Source organism: Bombina bombina, chromosome 1, assembly GCF_027579735.1.
Source record: "Bombina bombina isolate aBomBom1 chromosome 1, aBomBom1.pri, whole genome shotgun sequence".
NCBI lineage: Eukaryota > Metazoa > Chordata > Amphibia > Anura > Bombinatoridae > Bombina > Bombina bombina.
Genome location: NC_069499.1, coordinates 1,367,209,569 through 1,367,231,752, shown reverse-complemented (window position 1 = coordinate 1,367,231,752; position 22,184 = coordinate 1,367,209,569). Strand labels below are relative to the sequence as shown.

At 41.9% G+C, this 22,184-nt stretch overlaps 1 protein-coding gene across 1 annotated transcript in view; it reads left to right on the top strand.

Annotated features, from left to right (window-relative positions):
* Nucleotides 1-22,184, top strand: part of TDRKH (tudor and KH domain containing) — a 271,287-nt gene that overhangs the window by 48,735 nt on the left and 200,368 nt on the right. The window lies entirely within an intron of this gene.

Below are 22,184 nucleotides of genomic sequence, written 5' to 3'. Positions count from 1 at the left end.
AATAGAAGCATTTTGTATTCAATATGTATTAGCTCAAATGCTGCTTATAAAAGCTATAGCTGTTTCAAAAGTGTATTTTAACCCTATATTGTATTTTTTTTTACAGGTAAAAGAGCTGTTTGATAGTTTATTGTAGGCTAGGGGGTGTTTTTATTTCTTCTACAAGATACGACGAGTCCACGGATTCATCCTTACTTGTGGGATATTATCCTCCTGCTAACAGGAAGTGGCAAAGAGCACCACAGCAGAGCTGTCTATATAGCTCCTCCCTTGACTCCACCCCCCAGCCATTCTCTTTGCCTATGCTAGTAATAGGAAGGGTAGAGTGAAAGTGGTGATAGAATAATAGTTTTTTAGTCCTTCAATCAAGAAGTTTTTTTTTTTAAATGGTACCGGAGAGTACTATTTTTCCTCAGGCAGGAGATAGAAGATTACTGCCATGAGGTTGCTGAGGAGTACAGGAGACATCTTCATTGTGGGAACATTTTCATGCTACAAGCAGCATTGAGGTATGTGCAGTCATTTATTCTGAAGAGACTATAGTATATCAGAATTGGCTGACATGTTTCCCAAATTGGGAAGGGGTAAGCAGTAGGCCTATGTGTAACAGGTTTGTACTGAAAACCTATGGAGTTTAACTTTGTCATGATGCAAAGAAAATTCAGGGCTGATTATTAGACACTGGGGCAGCCTAAGGTTTATTTCTTTTGCATGAGTCCACGGATTCATCCTAACTTGTGGGATATTGTCCTTCCTGACAGGAAGTAGCAAAGAGAGCACCACAGCAAAGCTGTCTATATAGCTCCCCCCTTAACTCCACCTCCCAGTCATTCTCTTTGCTGGCTCTAAACAGGAAGAGTAAAGAGAAGAAGTGTTAAACTGTTTTTATTTCATCTTCAATCAAGAGTTTGTTATTTTTAAATGGTACCAGTGTTGTACTATTTGCTCTCAGGCAGGACATAGATGAAGATTTCTGCCTGGAGGATGATGATCTTAGCATTTGTAACTAAGGTCCACTGCTGTTCCCACATGAGCTGAGGAGTACAGGAAAACTTCAGTGTGAGGAACGGTTCTTGCTATATATGAGGTATGTTCAGTAATTTTTTTCTGCAGAGACTGTGTTAACTCAGAAAGGCTGACAGTATCCCCATTAGGGGAAGGGTAAGCAGTAATCCTAGTATGAAAGAGGTTTTACTAGCTTGCATAAAGGGTTAAAAAAATGTTGTTTGTTTATGTAAGATTGGTACAAACATTTGTGTGTTCTGGGAGTAACGTTTATGTTTATGGGATGTTTGCTTGAGGGGTCATTTGGCTTATTTTGGGTTTGTTATAACCCACATGGTTTTCAAACTAGGTTTGTTAGATTTGAGTAGGCCCCAGTAACATCGAGTGAGGTGGGCGGGGCCTATTTTCATGTCTCAGTTGCGCATTTAGTTATACAGACAAGCAGCAAGCAACTTCTCCTGAGGTCCTGATGATCTTCTGAGGGCCTATTTGAAGCTTTAACCCCATATTATCATTCCTAAGGGCAGGTGGGGCCACAGCATAGCTGTGGCAAGGTACTTATAGGGGTATTTAACCGGTTTTAGACATTTTTCAATCCGGTTTTTTCATTTATGGGTTTATTGCTTATTAACTTGTGGTGCAATCCTTCTAAAGCTTAGTGGGTACACTGTTAATATTTCAGAAAAATTTAAGCAATTTTAACCTGTTTTGCAGTTTGTGTATGCCTTTTTTCCTCTTAAAGGCACAGTACCGTTTTTGCAAATTGTGTTTTTTTCATTAAATAAAGTGTTTTCCAAGCTTGCTTGCTTTATTACTAGTCTGTTAAACATGTCTGACAATAAGGAAACTCATTGTTCAATTTGTTTAGAAGCCATTGTGGAACCCCCTCTTAGAATGTGTCCCACTTGTACTGATATGTCTATAAATTGCAAACAGCATTAGATGATTCTCAGACAGATTCTCAGACAGAAGGAAATCAGGTTTTGCCATCTAGTTCTCTCCAAGTGTCTCAACCAGTAAAGCCCACACAAGCGACGCCAAGTACTTCTAGTGCGTCTAATTCTTTCACCTTGCAAGATATGGCTTCAGTAATGAATACTACCCTCACAGAGGTTTTATCTAAGCTGCCTGGTTTGCAAGGGAAGCGCAGTAGCTCTGGGTTAAGAACAAATGCTGAGCCTTCTGACGCTTTAGTAGCCGTATCCGATATTGACTCACAATGTTAGGGATGAGGGATTTGCTGTCTGAGGGAGAAATTTCTGATTCAGGAAAGACGTTCCCTCAGACAGATTCAGATATGACGGCATTTAAATTTAAGCTAGAGCACCTCCGCTTATTGCTCAGGGAGGTTTTAGCTACTCTGGATGATTGTGACCCTATTGTAGTTCCAGAGAAATTGTGTAAAATGGACAAATATTTAGAGGTTCCTGTTTACACTGATGTGTTTCCGGTCCCTAAGAGGATTTCGGACATTGTTACTAAGGAGTGGGATAAACCAGGTATTCCGTTCTCTCCCCCTCCTGTTTTTAAGAAAATGTTTCCCATTTCTGACACCATAAAGGACTCATGGCAGACGGTCCCTAAGGTGGAGGGAGCTATTTCTACCCTGGCTAAGCGTACAACTATACCTATTGAAGACAGTTGTGCTTTCATTGATCCTATGGATAAAAAATTAGAGGGTCTTCTAAAGAAAATTTTTGCTCATCAAGGTTTTCTTCTTCAATCTATAGCATGCATTGTTCCTGTAACCACTGCAGCTGCCTTTTGGTTTGAGGCTCTAGAAGAGGCTCTTCAGATGGAGACCCAACTAGATGATATTTTGGACAGAATTAAGGCTCTTAAGTTGGCTAATTCTTTTATTACTGGAGGGAAGGGTCATACCCTCCCTCAGGATAAGTCAAATAAGACTAGGACCAAACAAAATAATTTTCGTTCTTTTCGAAACTTCAAGAGTGGTCCCTCTACCTCTTCCCCTGCTGCAAAGCAAGAGGGGAACTTTGCTCAATCCAAGCCAACCTGGAGACCTAATCAGGCTTGGAACAAGGGTAAACAGGCCAAAAAGCCTGCTGCTGCCACTAAATCAGCATGAAGGGGTAGTGCCCGATCCGGGACCGGATCTAGTAGGGGGCAGACTCTCTCTCTCTTTGCTCAGGCCTGGGCAAGAGACGTTCAGGATTCCTGGGCAGTAGAAATTGTAACCAGGGATACCTTCTCCAAGGGGGAGGTTCCATCTGTCTCAATTGTCTGTAAACCCGACAAAAAGAGAGGCGCTTTTACGCTGTGTAGAAGACCTTTTTACCATGGGAGTGATCTGCCCAGTTCCAAAAGCAGAACAGGGGCAGGGGTTCTACTTCAATCTGTTTATAGTTCCAAAAAAGGAGGGAACCTTCAGACCAATTCTGGATCTCAAGATCCTAAACCAATTCCTAAGAGTTCCATCTTTCAAGATGGGAGACCATTCGGACTATCTTACCATTGATCCAGGAGGGTCAATATATGACCACTGTGGACTTAAAGGATGCGTATCTACACATTCCTATCCACAAAGATCATCACCAGTTTCTCAGGTTCGCCTTTCTGCTAAGGCCACGGGGCATAGCAGTGGCGCCTTTTCTAGATGACATTCTAATTCAATCGTAGTCCTTCCAACTAGCCAAGTCTCACACAGACTTAGTGTTGGCCTTTCTAAGGTCTCACGGGTGGAAAGTGTACGTAAAAAAAGAGTTCTCTTTCCCCCCTCACAAGAGTTTCATTTCTAGGGACTCTGATAGACTCGGTGGACATGAAAATATTTCTGACGGAGGTCAGGAAATCAAATATTTTGTCCACCTGCCGAGCCTCTTCATTCCATTCCTCGGCCGTCAGTGGCTCAGTGTATGGAGGTAATCGGACTAATGGTAGCGGCAATGGACATAGTTCCGTTTGCTCGCTTGCATCTTAGACCACTGCAACTATGCATGCTCAATCAGTGGAATGGGGATTATGCGGATTTATCTCCTCAGATAAATCTGGATCAAGAGACCAGAGATCCTCTTCTTTGGTGGTTGTCACAGGATCATCTGTCCCAGGGAATGCGTTTCCGCAGGCCAGAATGGGTTATAGTGACGACAGACGCCAGTCTTCTGGGCTGGGGTGCAGTCTGGAATTCCCTGAAAGCTCAGGGTTGTGGACTCGGGAGGAGGCTCTCCTACTGATAAATATTCTGGAATTGAGAGCGATATTCAATGCTCTCCGGGCATGGCCTCAGCTGGCTTCGGCCAGATTCATCAGGTTTCAGTCGGACAACATCACGACTGTGGCTTATATCAATCATCAGGGCGGAACAAAGAGTTCCTTAGCGATGATAGAGGTCTCAAGGATAATCCAATGGGCAGAGGCTCACTCTTGCCATCTGTCAGCGATCTATATCCCAGGTGTAGAGAACCGGGAGGCAGATTTTCTAAGTCGTCAGACTTTTCATCCGGGGGAGTGGGAACTCCATCCGGAGGTGTTTGATCAGCTGGTGCGGCTATGGGGCACACCAGACTTGGATCTGATGGCGTCTCGTCAGAATGCCAAACTTCCTCGTTACGGCTCCAGGTCAAGGGATCCTCAGGCTGTACTGATAGATGCTCTAGCAGTACCCTGGTCGTTCAACCTGGCTTATGTGTTTCCACCTTTCCCTCTTCTTCCACGTCTGATTGCCAGATTCAAACAGGAGAGAGCATCTGTGATTTTGATAGCGCCTGCGTGGCCACGCAGGACTTGGTATGCAGCCATGGAGTCTAAATTTAGTTCTTAGAGTTCTTCAGGGGGTTCCTTTAGAATCCATGCATTCCATAGATATTAAGCTTTTATCTTGGAAAGTTTTGTTCCTAGTTGCTATCTCTTCAGCTCGAAGAGTTTCTGAACTATCTGCTTTACAATGTCACTCACCTTATCTGGTGTTCCATGCTGATAAGGTGGTTTTTGCGTACCAAGCCTGGGTTCCTACCTAAGGTTGTTACTAACAGGAATATCAATCAAGAAATTGTTCTTCTCTGTGTCCTAATCCTTCTTGTAAGAAGGAACGTCTGTTACTTGGACGTGGTTCGTGCTTTGAAATTTTATTTGCAGGCAACCAAAATTTTCGTCAAACATCTTCTTTGTTGTCTATTCTGGAAAGCGTAGGGGTCAAAAGGCTACGGCGACTTCTCTTTCCTTTTGGCTGAAAAGCATCATCCGTTTGGCTTATGAGACTGCTGGACAGCAGCCTCCTGAAAGGATTACAGCTCATTCTACTAGAGCGGTAGCTTCCATATGGGCTTTTAAAAATGATGCTTCTGTTGAACAGATTTGTAAGGCTGCGACTTGGTCTTCGCTTCATACCTTTTAAAAATCTTACAAATTTGATACTTTTGCTTCTTCGGCGGCTATTTTTGGGAGAAAGGTTTTGCAAGCAGTGGTGCCTTCCATTTAGGTTCCTGTCTTGTCCCTCCCTTCATCCGTGTCCTAAAGCTTTGGTATTGGTATCCCACAAGTAAGGATGAATCCGTGGACTCGGTACAGCTGCCTGAAGAACTTTTCTACCAAAAACCAAAATTTATGCTTACCTGATAAATTTCTTTCTTTTGCGATGTACGGCCCGCCCTGTCTATTCAAGACAGATAGTAATTTTTTTTTTATGTAAACTTCAGTCACCTCTGCGCCTTATAGTTTCTCCTTTTCTTCCTTAGCTTTCGGTCGAATGACTGGGGGGTGGAGTTAAGGGGGAGAGCTATATAGACAGCTCTGCTGTGGTGCTCTCTTTGCTACTTCCTGTCAGGAAGGACAATATCCCGCAAGTTAGGATGAATCCTTGAACTCGGTACATCGCAAAAAGAAATTTATCAGGTAAGCATAAATTTTGTTTTTTGGTAGAAAAGTTCTTCAGGCAGCTGTTTCAGTTTGATTCCTCTGCTTATGATTTAAGTTTTTTCTTTTCAATTATGAGAAACTTATTTCTCTTGTTAAGTGTGTTCAGTCCACGGATCATCCATTACTTATGGGATATATTCTCCTTCCCAACAGGAAGTTGCAAGAGGATCACCCAAGCAGAGCTGCTATATAGCTCCTCCCCTCACATGTCATATCCAGTCATTCTCTTACAAGTCTCAACAAAGAAGGAGGTCGCGAGAGGAGATAGGAGTTTTTTACCTAATTATTCTTCAATCAAAAGTTTATTATTTTAAATGGCACCGGAGTGTGCTGTTTTTTCTCTCAGGCAGTATTTAGAAGAAGAATCTGCCTGCGTTTTCTATGATCTTAGCAGACGTAACTAAGATCCACTGACTGTTCTCGCACATTCTGAGGAGTTGGGTAACTTCAGAAAAGGGAATAGCATGCGGGATCCCTCGCAAATGAGGTATGTGCAGTAATATTTTCTAGGAATGGAATTGACTAAGAAAACACTGCTGTTACCCATATGATGTAAGTACAGCCTTTAATGCAGTAGTAGCGACTGGTATCAGGCTGATAAATGTATGCGCAGTCGAGTTATTTTCTAGGGACTAGAATTTGACTGAGAAAATACTGTTAATACTGAAATAAATGTATGAGCCTTAACTGCAGTAGAAGCGACTGGTAGCAGGCTTAGTGATAACTTTGCATAACACTGGAAAGTTGTTTTTAAAACGTTTACTGGCATGTTATTCATTTTGTGAGGTACTTTGGTGATAAATCTTTTTGGGCATGATTTTTTTCCATATGGCTAACGTATATTTCTGCATAGAAACAGTTGTAACAGGTCTCCCACTGTTGTATTATGATTGGGAGGGGCCTTTTTTAGCGCCTTGTTGCGCAGTTAAAATTCTAGCACAGTCTTCCTGCTTCCTCCTCCTTGATCCAGGACGTCTCCAGAGAGCTCAGGGGTCTTCAAAATTCATTTTTGAGGGAGGTAATCAGTCACAGCAGACCTGTGACAGTGTGTTTGACTGTGATAAAAGCGTTAAATCTTAAATTGATTATCTGTTTTTGGGTATTGAGGGGTTAATCATCCGTTTGCTAGTGGGTGCAATCCTCTGCTAAATTCATACATTTACTGTTAAAATTGTTGGCTATAACTGAATTAGTTCATTGTTATTTCAACTGTGACAGTTTTTTGTGTTTTTAAAAGCGCTGCAGCGTTTTTTCTATTGCTTGTAAATTTATTGAAAGATTTTTTCCAAGCTTGCTAGCCTTCATTGCTAGTCTGTTTAAACATGTCTGATACAGATGAATCTGCTTGTTCATTATGTTTAAAAGCCAATGTGGAGCCCAATAGAAATATGTGTACCAATTGTATTGATGTTACTTTAAATAAAAGTCAGTCTTTACCGGTAAAGAAATTATCACCAGACAACGAGGGGGAAGTTATGCCGTCTAACTCTCCTCACGTGTCAGTACCTTCGCCTCCCGCTCAGGAGGTGCGTGAGATTGTGGCGCCAAGTACATCAAGGCCCTTACAAATCACTTTGCATGATATGGCTAATGTTATGAAAGAAGTATTATCTAATTTACCTGAGTTAAGAGGCAAGCGCGATAGCTCTGGGTTAAGGACAGAGCGCGCCGATGACACGAGAGCCATGTCCGATACTGCGTCACAATTTGCAGAACATGAGGACGGAGAGCTTCATTCTGTGGGTGACGGATCTGATCCGGGGAGACCGGATTCAGAAATTTTAAATTTAAGCTTGAGAACCTCCGTGTATTGCTAGGGGAGGTGTTAGCGGCTCTGAATGATTGCGACACGGTTGCAATCCCAGAGAAATTATGTAGGCTGGATAAATACTATGCGGTACCGGTGTGTACTGACGTTTTTCCTATACCTAAAAGGCTTACAGAGATTATTAGCAAGGAGTGGGATAGACCCGGTGTGCCCTTTTTCCCCTCCTCCGATATTTAGAAAAATGTTCCCAATAGACGCCACCACACGAGACTTATGGCAGACGGTCCCTAAGGTGGAGGGAGCAGTTTCTACTTTAGCCAAGCGTACCACTATCCCGGTGGAGGATAGTTGTGCTTTCTCAGATCCAATGGATAAAAAATTAGAGGGTTACCTTAAGAAAATGTTTGTTCAACAAGGTTTTATATTACAGCCCCTTGCATGCATTGCGCCCGTCACTGCTGCAGTGGCATTCTGGTTTGAGTCTCTGGAAGAGGCTATTCGCACAGCACCATTGGATGAGATTATGAACAAGCTTAAAGCCCTTAAGCTAGCTAATGCATTTGTTTCGGATGCCGTTGTGCATTTAACCAAACTAACGGCTAAGAACTCCGGATTCGCCATCCAGGCGCGCAGAGCGCTATGGCTTAAATCCTGGTCAGCAGATGTGACTTCTAAATCTAAATTGCTTAATATTCCTTTCAAAGGGCAAACCTTATTCGGGCCCAGCTTGAAATAAATTATTGCTGACATTACTGGAGGTAAGGGTCACACCCTTCCTCAGGACAGGGCCAAATCAAAGGCCAAACAGTCTAATTTTCGTGCCTTTCGTAATTTCAAGGCAGGAGCAGCATCAACTTCCTCCGCTCCAAAACAGGAAGGGACTGCTACTCGTTACAGACAGGGTTGGAAAGGCAACCAGTCCTGGAACAAGGGCAAGCAGGCCAGAAAACCTACTTCTGCCCCTAAGACAGCATGAAGAAAGGGCCCCCTATCCGGAAACGGATCTAGTGGGGGGCAGACTTTCTCTCTTCGCCCAGGCCTGGGCAAGAGATGTCCAGGATCCCTGGGCGTTGGAAATCATATCTCAGGGATACCTTCTGGACTTCAAAACTTCTCCTCCGCAAGGGAGATTTCATCTGTCAAGGTTATCAACAAACCTAATAAAGAAAGAGGCATTTCTACGATGTGTACAAGACCTCTTAGTAATGGGAGTGATCCACCCGGTTCCGCGGACGGAACAAGGGCAAGGTTTTTACTCAAATCTGTTTGTGGCTCCCAAAAAAGAGGGAACCTTCAGGCCAATCTTGGACCTGAAGATCTTAAACAAATTCCTAAGGGTTCCATCGTTCAAAATGGAAACTATTCGAACCATCCTACCCATGATCCAAGAGGGTCAGTATATGACCACAGTGGACTTAAAGGATGCCTACCTTCACATACCGATTCACAAAGATCATTATCGGTATCTAAGGTTTGCCTTTCTAGACAGGCATTACCAGTTTGTAGCTCTTCCCTTCGGGTTGGCTACGGCCCCGATAATTTTTACAAAGGTTCTGGGCTCGCTTCTGGCGGTACTAAGACCGCGAGGCATTGCGGTGGCTCCGTACCTAGACGACATTCTGATACAAGCGTCAAGTTTTCAAAATGCAAAGTCTCATACAGAGATAGTTCTAGCATTTCTGAGGTCGCATGGGTGGAAAGTGAACATGGAAAAGAGTTCTCTGTTACCACTCACAAGGGTTCCCTTTCTAGGGACTCTTATAGATTCTGTAGAGATGAAGATTTACCTGACGGAGTCCAGGTTATCAAAAATCCTAAATGCTTGCCGTGTCCTTCATTCCATTCCAAGCCCATCTGTAGCTCAGTGCATGGAAGTAATCGGCTTAATGGTCGCGGCAATGGACATAGTGCCATTTGCGCGCCTGCATCTCAGACCGCTGCAACTATGCATGCTAAGTCAGTGGAATGGGGATTACTCAGATCTGTCCCCGTTACTAAATCTAGACCAGGAGACCAGACATTCTCTTCTCTGGTGGTTGTCGCGGGTTCATCTGTCCAAAGGAATGACTTTTCGCAGACCAGATTGGACGATTGTAACAACAGATGCCAGCCTACTAGGCTGGGGTGCAGTCTGGAACTCCCTGAAGGCTCAGGGATCGTGGACTCAGGAGGAGAAACTCCTCCCAATAAACATTCTGGAATTAAGAGCAATATTCAATGCTCTTCTAGCTTGGCCTCAGTTGGCAACACTGAGGTTCATCAGATTTCAGTCGGACAACATCACGACTGTGGCTTACATCAATCATCAAGGGGGAACCAGGAGTTCCCTAGCGATGTTGGAAGTCTCGAAGATAATTCGCTGGGCAGAGTCTCACTCTTGTCACCTGTCAGCGATCTACATCCCAGGCGTGGAGAACTGGGAGGCGGACTTTCTAAGTCGCCAGACCTTTCATCCGGGGGAGTGGGAACCGCACCCGGAGGTGTTTGCTCAACTGATTCTTGTTGGAGCGAACCGGAGCTGGATCTCATGGCATCTCGCCAGAACGCCAAGCTTCCTTGTTATGGATCCAGGTCCAGGGACCCGGGAGCGGTGCTGGTAGATGCACTAGCAGCCCCTTGGGTTTTCAACATGGCTTATGTGTTTCCACCATTTCCTTTGCTACCTCGACTGATTGCCAGGATCAAACAGGAGAGAGCATCGGTGATTCTGATAGCGCCTGCGTGGCCACGCAGGACCTGGTATGCAGACCTAGTGGACATGTCGTCCTGTCCACCATGGTCTCTGCCTCTGAGGCAGGACCTTCTAATTCAGGGTCCTTTCAACCATCCAAGCCTAATTTCTCTGAGGCTGACTGCATGGAGATTGAACGCTTGATTCTTTCAAAGCGTGGTTTTTCGGAGTCGGTTATTGATACATTAATACAGGCTCGGAAACCTGTTACCAGAAAAATTTACCATAAGATATGGCGTAAATATTTATATTGGTGTGAATCCAAGAGTTACTCATGGAGTAAGGTTAGGATTCCTAGGATATTGGCTTTTCTACAAGAAGGTTTAGAAAAGGGTTTATCCGCTAGTTCGTTAAAGGGACAGATTTCAGCTCTGTCCTTTTACACAAACGTCTGGCAGAGAATCCAGACGTCCAGGCTTTTTGTCAGGCTTTGGCTAGGATTAAGCCTGTGTTTAAAACTGTTGCTCCTCCGTGGAGCTTAAACTTGGTTCTTAAAGTTCTTCAGGGTGTTCTGTTTGAACCCCTTCATTCCATTGATATTAAGCTGTTATCTTGGAAAGTTCTGTTTTTGATGGCTATTTCCTCGGCTCGAAGAGTCTCTGAGTTATCTGCCTTACATTGCGATTCTCCTTATCTGATTTTCCATTCAGACAAGGTAGTTCTGCGTACTAAACCTGGGTTTTTACCTAAGGTTGTTTCTAACAGGAATATCAATCGAGAGATTGTTGTTCCATCATTATTTCCTAATCCTTCTTCAAAGAAGGAACGTCTTTTGCATAATCTGGACGTAGTCCGTGCCCTGAAGTTCTACTTACAGGCAACTAAGGATTTTCTGCAAACTTCTTCTCTGTTTGTCGTTTATTCTTGTCAGAGGAGAGGTCAAAAGGCTTCGGCCACCTCTCTCTCTTTTTGGCTTCGTAGCATAATACGTTTAGCCTATGAGACTGCTGGACAGCAGCCCCCTGAAAGAATTACAGCTCATTCCACTAGAGCTGTGGCTTCCACCTGGGCCTTTAAGAATGAGGCCTCTGTTGAACAGATTTGCAAGGCTGCAACTTGGTCTTCACTTCATACCTTTTCAAAATTTTACAAATTTGACACATTTGCTTCTTCGAAGGCTGTTTTTGGGAGAAAGGTTCTACAGGCAGTGGTTCCTTCTGTTTAATGTTCCTGCCTTGTCCCTCCCATCATCCGTGTACTTTAGCTTTGGTATTGGTATCCCATAAGTAATGGATGATCCGTGGACTGAACACACTTAACAAGAGAAAACATAATTTATGCTTACCTGATAAATTTATTTCTCTTGTAGTGTGTTCAGTCCACGGCCCGCCCTGTCTTCTTTTGAGGCAGTTCTAAATTTTAATTAAAACTCCAGTCACCACTGCACCCTATAGTTTTTCCTTTCTCGTCTTGTTTCAGTCGAATGACTGGATATGACATGTGAGGGGAGGAGCTATATAGCAGCTCTGCTTGGGTGATCCTCTTGCAACTTTCTGTTGGGAAGGAGAATATATCCCATAAGTAATGGATGATCCGTGGACTGATCACACTACAAGAGAAATAAATTTATCAGGTAAGCATAAATTATGTTTTTTTGGGATGTGGATTTAATTTTTTCAGCGGAAAATGGCTGCTTTTTTTTTTTCCCTCTCTAGTGACTCTTCTGTAGAGTACCACATCTTGGGTATTACTATCCCATACGTCACTAGCTCATGGACTCTTGCCAATTACATGAAAGAAAACATAATTTATGTAAGAACTTACCTGATAAATTCATTTCTTTCATATTGGCAAGAGTCCATGATACCCACACTTTTTATGGTGGTTATGATTTTTTTGTATAAAGCACATTATTTTTTCCAGTTCCACTTTTTGTATGCTTTTTACTCTTTTTATTTTTTTTATTTTTACACCTCACTTCTTATCTAAACGTTAAACTGAGGTGGGAGGTGTATTTATAGGTTTTTAGTTTTTTTGTATAAAGCACAATTATATTTCCAGTTCCTTTTGTTGTTGCTTTTTACTCCTTTTTCTATCACCCCACTACTTGGCTATTCGTTAAACTGAATTGTGGGTGTGGGGTGTATTTAAAGGCATTTTGAGGTTTGGGAAACTTTGCCCCTCCTGGTAGGATTGTATATCCCATACGCCACTAGCTCATTGTCAGGGTGCCAGGAATCAGACTGAGACGAGAAGTGCAAAAATAATCACACCTTTATTAATAGCAAAAAATAATAAAAAGTCCACAAGTCAAATAAGCCAGGAATCAAATCCAGAGCTGGTAGTCAGACGAGCCGAGTCAGGAGCCAAAGCAAATAGTCAGACGAGCTGGAATCAGGATCAAGGAAAACAGCAGAGTCGGGAACAAGCCAGGGATCAGGAACCAGGAAGGACCTCATGCAGCCAGGTAATACACAGGAACTCTCACAAACATGTCTGAGACAACGCAAAGGCAAAGCATACTGAACAGAGGCCCTTTAAATAATAAGTGATGACATCACAATTCTGAGACTGCATCCTGTCTCACATGGATGATGCACACCAGTCTGGCCATAAAAGGAAGTGCAGGAATTGAGCAGCATCCCCCACAATGCACCATAGTCAGGAAGAGAGGTGAGTAAAATGGCTGCCAGCAGCACATGGCAAACACAATAGGGAAAAAACCCTGACACTCATGGACTCTTGCCATTATGAAAGAAATGAATTTATCAGGTAAGTTCTTACATGAATTATGTTTTTTTCTGGCTCCAGGAAAGGTCAGAAAGCTTCTGCTATTTATCTGGCTTCTTGGTTGAGACTTGAGTCTCAAAGCTTCAGCCACAATAATAATTCAGAGATTTTTCCAGTGCATCAATCAGGAAGCTCTATGAGAGTGTTTACCAATCAATGAATATATTGTAGCTAAAATCAGCAGCCAGGGTTTGCAATATGGGGATAAGCCTCTATATGGATAAGCCAGGTGTGTGATCTCTCTGTTGGTGTCTGTGTAGTGTATCCAACAAGCAAAAGTTTCATTTGGTTAGCCAGATAGGCTGGCAGCAAGATGGCCCAAAGTATGCTTCTGTGTGAGCATATCAGATGGGATATGAGATTATTTTAGCCCAAAAGATTTCAATGTCAGAGCAGGGATTACCACCAACTAAAACAAGGGTACAGCCAAAATCAATCAACCTCTCTCAACTCTGTGAGAGCTCTCTTCTCTCTAGCTTTCCTCCTCCCTATTGCACATCAGACAGTAACATCATTAAGGATGGGTGTGACATTTCTCATTGTTTAAAGAACCAGTAAATGCAGTCGATTTGCATGATCAACAAATGCATGATAATAACAGTTAGTCTGAACTTCAAATAAGTAGTAGATTATTTTTCCACTCCCCCTGTATCATGTGACAGCCATCAGCCAATCACAAATGCATATACGTATATTCTGTTAATTCTTGCACATGCTTAGTAGCATGGTGGCTGATTGCCTTAAAAAGTGTAAATATAAAATTGGAAATTTGTTTAAAATTGCATAACCTATTTCAGTTATGAAAGTTTTTTTTAATTTTGACTTGAGTGTCCTTTTAAGCTTCTTGCCCTCCTGAAGTCATTGCTATGTACCTAGACTAACTAATAAGGTGGTGTTTAGGATGACCACTTGGTGACAGGGTTGAGTTACAGTGACTTTAAAGGGACAGCCTACTCCAGAATTTTTGTTTAAAAAGATAGATAATCCCTGTATTACCCATTCCCCAGTTCTGCATTACCAACATATTTATATATATATTAATGCACTTTTTAACCTCTGATTACCTTGTATCTAATACTCTTCAGACTGCCCCCTTGTCTCAGTTCTTTTGACAAACTTGCATTTTAGCCAATCGTTGCTGACTCGGGAGTCAGCACAATTTAACCTATATGTCACATATGAACTAGCTCTGTCTAACTGTTGAAAAACTGTCAAGATGAACTTAGATAAGAGGTTGTTTTTAACAGGTTAAAAATCTGTTTGAGTCTACCTAGGTTTAGCTTTCAACAATGAATACCAAGAGAACAAAGCAATTTTGATGATAAAAGTAAATTGGAAAGGTAACATAGTAACATAGTTACATAGTAGATAAGGTTGAAAAAAGACTGAAGTCCATCGAGTTCAACCTATACAAATCTAAAATACTTACAAAAAGCTCCAGTTAAGCTTAAATAACCCCATTAAAATGTGACCCATTTAATACTAGCAATCATATCCATGAATTTTGTTTATATACAGAAATTTATCCAGACTATTTTTAAATGTATCTATGGTATTGGCATTCACTACCTCCTTTGGTAATGAGTTCCACAATTTTATTGCTCTTACAGTGAAAAAACGTTTAAAATTGCATGCCCTAGCTGAATCATTAAAGTTTAATTTTGGCTAGACTGTCCCTTTTAAATAAAGTAAATTTTTACTTATGATACATTTGGTGTGTTTTAATATTTAATCATTTTATATGTCTAAGCCCCAACCAAAACGGCATTAAGGTTAGAATGGGGCAGAATTTATTCTTTAATATATATGTAAGTCTGTATATTTCAATGGAATAAATAGCCCCCTGCACTTAGATAGATAGATAGATATAGGTTAAAGGGACATGAAACACAATTTTTTTCTTTCATGATTCAGATAAAGAATACAATTTTAAACAACTTTCCAATTTACTTCTATTATTTAATTTGCGTCCTTCTGTTGTTATCCTTTGCTGAAAGGTTTATCTAGGCAAGCTCAGGAGCAGCAGAGAACCTAGGTCCTAGCTGTTGATTGGTGGCTGCATATATATCTTGATTGTGATTGGCTCACCCATGAGTTCAGTTAGAAACCATTAGTGCATTGCTGCTCCTTCATCAAATGATACCCAGAGAATGAAACAGATTAGATAATAGAAGTAAATTACAAAGTTTAAAAATTTTTTTTTTTACAAATGTTTAAAATTGTATTCTCTATCTGAATCATAAAAGAAAAAAATTGGGTTTCATGTCCCTTTTAATGATATGCAGTTACATTTGTCAATGGCATCAGGAGTTGTCCTGGGTGGAATCCACGCCTGAGTGCCAACAGTCCCTTGCCAAACAAATTCTAGCCATAACATCCCCACTCTTGTTGACAACTCTGCAGGGTGTTTGTAGAGTTTATCCTGCCAACAGACCCCATTAAAGGGAAAGCACAGCGGGCTTCCTGGAATTAAATCTTGCCCTGGCTGTCTATTGATGTCTTAAAAAAAAAACAAAAAAAAAAACATATGGTCAGTGTTATTTTACTTATAAGGTTTAAAGGGTCTTATTTATCTCTCAGTGATGTGGACAGGAGGATGTGTGATTTACAGAAGAATGCCTTTACAAAAATTATTCTTTCATATATTAATCTATGTTTAGTTTTCCCCACAAATAACGTAACAACCATTTGCTTCAATGGGCTCCATTTATTAAGCAGCGGATGCTGCTTCAGAGCCCCATAGCTTCAGGTCCGCTTGAAACGGAAGTTAAGAAGCATCCTGATCCGATACGATTGGGAGGATTGACAGCCCCTGCTAGCGGCTGATTGGCCGCCAGTGTGCGGCATTGCACAAGAAATGCTTATGCAATGTTAAATGCTGACATTCTATGCTGTCGGCATTTAGCAAGGTCGAGCGAACATGATTCGCTACAGCAAATCATGCCCTCTCGACCTTTGTTAAATCTATCCCAATGACTGATTTAACTGATTTGTCTGTCTAGCATTGATTCTACAAGTTTGTGTAGAATTTTACAATCCAAATTTTTCCAGCACACCTTTTAGAGAGTAGTCCGTATGTGTTTTTCCTTTTCAAGAGTTTAGGATTATTGTCCTACTGAAAAATGAATCCTCTTCCACACATGTCTTTAGGATACCTTAAACAGACATATTGTATTGTGGTTGAAGTATTAAAGCAATGTTAGCACTTCTCTTAAGGTGTTCGGTGCCAGCCCCGGTTCTCCCAAACCGTATATAGAAGACACAAATGTAGCAAGAGTGGCGGCGCTGTGTCATTTCCTAGGGATTGAAGCTAACCATGTCCTCAATTTCCTCACTCTTCTCACCTCCAAAACAAAGGCTCACAATAGTGCAGCAAATTCCAAACAGTGTGGTGGCGCAAAATCAGAGCATACTCACAGAATGTCAGTTAAAAATCAGCCTTTATTGAAACCATCAACATGACGTCTTCAAATGCAGCTTCCAACCTTTTTTTGCTCTTGATAAAGGCTATTGCAATAGCCGAAACGCATTGAGCTATATTTTAATAAAAGATTGGAAGCTGCATTTGAAGACGTCCTGTTGATGGTTTTAATAAAGGCTAATTTCTTTCATATAAGTGGCGAGAGTCCACAAGCTAGTTACTGATGGGATATACATTCCTACCAGGAGGGGCAAAGTTTCCCAAACTTCAAATTCCTATAAATACACCTCCCACCTCACTCATACCTCAGTTTTAAAAACTTTGCCTCCTTAGGGGGTGTTGAAGCAGGATGTGCTTGATTTCTTCAGTGAAAGGTGCTTCTAAGCAAGTTAAAGCCTAGTTCCTCTCTAAGTACAGTGTGGATGTGAAGGGAGTATTGCCTGATAATACCATGTTTTCGCCTATGGGAAAACTTTTCATAAGGCTCTCTGTGTAATCGGTCGTAGGGATTCATCTGCTGCCTCCCTTTATAGATCGACAATATACTCTTGTACCATTACCTCTGCTGATATGTTTCAGTACTGGTTTGGCTGTCTGCTATATGTGGAAGGGTGTCTTAAAGGTAAGTATGAAAATGTATCTATCTTAACAAAGACACTCTATTGTGTGTGTGTGTGTGTGTGTATATGTGTGTATGTGTATATATATATATATATATATATTTCTTTCATGTAATTGACAAGAGTCCATGAGCTAGTGACATATGGGATATACAATCCTACCAGGAGGGGCAAAGTTTCCCAAACCACAAAATGCCTATAAATACACCCCTCACCACACCCACAATTCAGTTTTACAAACTTTGCCTCCTATGGAGGTGGTGAAGTAAGTTTGTGCTAAGATTTCTACGTTGATATGCGCTTCTCAGCATTGTTGAAGCTTGATTCCTCTCAGAGTACAGCGAATGTCGGAGGGACGTGAAGGGAGTATCACTTATTTGAATACGATGATTTCCCTAACGGGGGTCTATTTCATAGGTTCTCTGTTATCGGTCGTAGAGATTCATCTCCTACCTCCCTTTTCAGATCGACGATATACTCTCAATTTACCATTACCTCTACTAATAACTGTTTTAGTACTGGTTTGGCTATCTGCTATATGTGGATGGTTGTCTTTTGGTAAGTATGTTTCTCTTGTAAGGTGTATCCAGTCCACGGATTCATCCATTACTTGTGTGATATTCTCCTTCCCAACAGGAAGCTGCAAGAGGATCACCCACAGCAGAGCTGTCTATATAGCTCCTCCCCTAACTGCCACCTCCCAGTCATTCTCTTGCAGCTCTCGACAAGGGAAGCAGCTAGAGAGATGTGGTGCATTAATGTAGTTTATCTTCAATCAAAAGTTTGTTATTTTCAAATGGAACCGGAGTTGTACTATTTTAGCCTCAGGCAGAAAGTTGAAGAAGAGTCTGCCTGTGGTCTTTGATGATCTTAGCAGGTTGTAACTAAGATCCATTGCTATTCTCACACATAACTGAAGAGATGGGTAACTTCAGCTGGGGGAATAGCGTGCAGGGTCTCCTGCTCTGAGGTATGTGCAGTTTTAAATTTTTCTAGAGAAATGATAAGCTAGAAAATGCTGACAATACCGGATTTATTTAAGGTAAGCCTGATTCCAGTGATTTAATAATGACTGGTATCATGCTTGCTGTAAAGGGTAATATTTTTATTATTTACTCACATTACTGAATAGATAAACGTTTATACACCTCAAGCAAACGTTATATTTCATATTGGTGATAAAACTTTTATTCTGGGGCCCAGTTTTTCCACATGGCTGACTAGATTTTGCCTAGGGATAGTTTTTTAAGGCCCTCTCACTGTGAGTACAGGTTGGGAGGGGCCTATTTTCCATTAGTTTTTGCAGCTTGAGACATCCAGCTTCCCTGAAGGAGTCCCCTGAACATATAGGACCTCTCTAAGGGGTTTTTGTGCCTTCCAAAGTCGTTGTATGGGCAGGTAGGGCCACAGTAGAGCTGTGGCAGTTTGTTGTGACTGTTTAAAAACGTTTATCGTTTTTTTGATCCGGTTTTGAAACTAAGGGGTTAATCATCCATTTGCAAGTGGGTGCAATGCTCTTTCAGCCTATTATACACACTGTAAAAATTTCTAGATCCAATGGATAAAAAATTAGAGGGTTACCTTAAGAAATTTTTTATTCAACAAGGTTTTATTCTCCAGCCTCTTGCATGCATTGCCCCAGTCACTGCTGCCGCGGCTTTCTGGTTTGAGTCCCTAGAGGAGGCTCTACATATTGAAACCCCGTTGGAAGATATTATTGACAAGCTTAGGGCCCTTAAGCTAGCCAATTCATTTGTTTCTGACACCGTTGTTCATTTAACCAAGCTAACGGCTAAAAATTCAGGTTTTGCTATTCAGGCGCGTAGGGCGCTATGGCTTAAATCCTGGTCAGCTGACGTGACTTCAAAGTCTAAATTTCTCAACATTCCCTTCAAAGGACAGACCCTATTCGGGCCTGGACTGAAGGAGATCATTTCTGACATCACTGGAGGAAAAGGTCACGCCCTTCCTCAAGACAGGTCCAACAAATTAAGGACCAAACAGTCTAGTTTTCGGCCCTTTCGAAATTTCAACAGTGGCGCAGCTTCAACTTCCTCTAACACAAAACAAGAGGTAACTTTTGCCCAGTCTAAGCCGGTCTGGAGACCTAACCAGGCTTGGAACAAGGGGAAACAGGCCAAGAAGCCTGCTGCTGCCTGTAAGACAGCATGAAGGAGCAGCCCCCGATCCGGAAACGGATCTAGTAGGGGGCAGACTCTCTCTCTTCGCCCAGGCTTGGGCAAGAGATGTCCAGGATCCCTGGGCATTGGAAATTGTGTCCAAGGGTTATCTTCTGGATTTCAAAACCTCTCCCCCAAAAGGGAGATTTCATCTCTCACTTTTATCTGCAAACCAGATAAAGAGAGAAGCATTCTTACATTGTGTTCAAGACCTCCTAGTTATGGGAGTGATCCACCCAGTTCCGCAGGAGGAACAGGACAGGGCTTTTATTCAAATCTGTTTGTTGTTCCCAAGAAAGAGGGAACATTCAGACCAATCTTAGATCTCAAGATTTTAAACAAATTTCTCAGAGTCCCATCCTTCAAGATGGAGACTATTCGAACCATCCTTCCTCTGATCCAGGAGGGTCAATACAGGCACTACCAGTTTGTGGCTCTTCTAGCGGTCCTAAGGCCGCTCTTCTAGCGGTCCTAAGGCCGCGGGCTATAGCAGTAGCCCCTTACTCAGACGACATTCTGATACAGGCGTCGACTTTTCAAGTTGCCAGGTCTCACACGGACATTGTTCTGGCATTTCTGAGGTCGCATGGGTGGAAAGTGAACAAAGAAAAAAGTTCTCTATCCCCTCTCACAAGAGTTTCCTTCCTAGGAACTCTGATAGATTCTGTAGAAATGAAGACTTGGTACGCAGATCTGGTGGACATGTCATTCTTTCCACCTTGGACTCTGCCGCTGAGGCAGGACCTTCTACTTCAAGGTCCCTTCAAACATCCAAATCTAATTTCTCTGCGTCTGACTGCTTGGAGATTGAACGCTTGATTTTGTCAAAACGTGGTTTTTCCGAGTCGGTCATTGATACCTTAATTCAGGTTCGAAAGCCTGTCACCAGGAAAATCTATCATAAGATATAGTGTAAATATCTTAATTGGTGTGAATCCAAGGGTTACTCATGGAGTAAGGTCAGGATTCCCAGGATATTGTCTTTTCTCCAAGAATGATTGGAGAAGGGATTGTCAGCTAGTTCCTTAAAGGGACAGATTTCTGCTCTGTCTATTCTTTTGCACAAGCGTCTGGCGGATGTTCCAGACTTTCAGGCGTTTTGTCAGGCTTTAGTTAGAATCAAGCCTGTGTTTAAACCTGTTGCTCCGCCATGGAGTTTAAATTTAGTTCTTAAAGTTCTTCAAGGGGTTCCGTTTGAACCTCTGCATTCCATAGATGTCAAGCTTTTATCTTGGAAAGTTCTGTTCTTGGTAGCTATCTCTTCGGCTCGAAGAGTTTCAGAGTTATCTGCCTTGCAGTGTGATTCCCCTTATCTGATCTTCCATGCAGATAAGGTAGTTTTGCGTACCAAACCTGGGTTTCTTCCTAAGGTGGTATCCAATAAGAATATCAATCAAGTGATTGTTGTTCCGTCACTGTGTCCTAATCCTTCTTCAAAGAAGGAACGTCTATTACACAATCTGGACGTGGTTCGTGCTTTAAAGTTTTATTTACAAGCTACTAAAGATTTTCGTCAAACATCTGCATTGTTTGTTGTCTACTCTGGACAGAGAAAAGGCTTCAGCAACTTCTCGTTCTTTTTGGTTAAGAAGTATAATCCGCTTAGCTTATGAGACTGCTGGCCAGCAGCCTCCTGTAAGAATTACAGCTCATTCCACTAGAGCGGTGGCTTCCACATGGGCCTTTAAAAATGAGGCTTCTGTGGAACAGATTTGTAAGGCGGCGACTTGGTCTTCGCTTCATACTTTTTCTAAATTCTACAAATTTGATACTTTTGCTTCTTCGGAGGCTATTTTTGTGTGAAAGGTCTTACAGGCAGTGGTGCCTTCTGTTTAAGCGCCTGCCTTGTCCCTCCCTTCATCCGTGTCCTATAGCTTTGGTATTGGTATCCCACAAGTAATGGATGAATCTGTGGACTGGATACACCTTACAAGAGAAAACAAAATGTATGCTTACCTGATAAATGTATTTCTCTTGTGGTGTATCCAGTCCACGGCCCGCCCTGTCATTTTAAGGCAGGTGTTTTTTAATTTTTTAAACTACAGTCACCACTGCACCCTATAGTTTCTCCTTTCTCTTGCTTGTCTTCGGTCGAATGACTGGGAGGTGGCAGTTAGGGGAGGAGCTATATAGACAGCTCTGCTGTGGGTGATCCTCTTGCAGCTTCCTGTTGGGAAGGAGAATATTCCACAAGTAATGGATGAATCCGTGGACTGGATAATAGAAATAAATTTATCAGGTAAGCATAAATTTTGTTTTTCATTACTTAAGACACTCTCAGCTATGGTTTGGCACTTTATGCATTTATAAAAAGTTCTAAATATATGTATTGTACTTATATTTGCCATGAGTCAGGTTCATGCATTTCCTTCTGCAGACTGTCGGTTTCATATTTGGGAATGTAAACATTTTTAAGAAATTTATTTCTTACCTGGGGTTTAGTCTTTTTTCAATTGACTACTTCTTGTAATTGCGGGTATTAGGCCCGCGGGTGCGTCAAATGCTAAACTTTATTGCGTCATTCTTGGCGCGAAAAAAATTTTGCCGCGAAAAAGTATGTTCATGACGCAACTTCGTCATTTCCGGCGTCATACGTGACGCCAAGACCTCCCTTGGAAAGATTCTTTATTACCCATGTACCAAAAAACCCAGTAAAAGCTCAAGCCTTTCTGAAATGTGCTTCAGATCTAGAACTTTCAGGGGTAATTGTCCCAGTTCCAAAGCAGGAACAAGGATTTCATTGAAATCTATTCATTGTACCAAAGAAGGAAAATTCTTTCAGACCAATTTTAAATCTGAAAACTTAAAATTGTTTTTGTAAGAGTCCCAATTTTCAAGATGGTAACTATAAGGA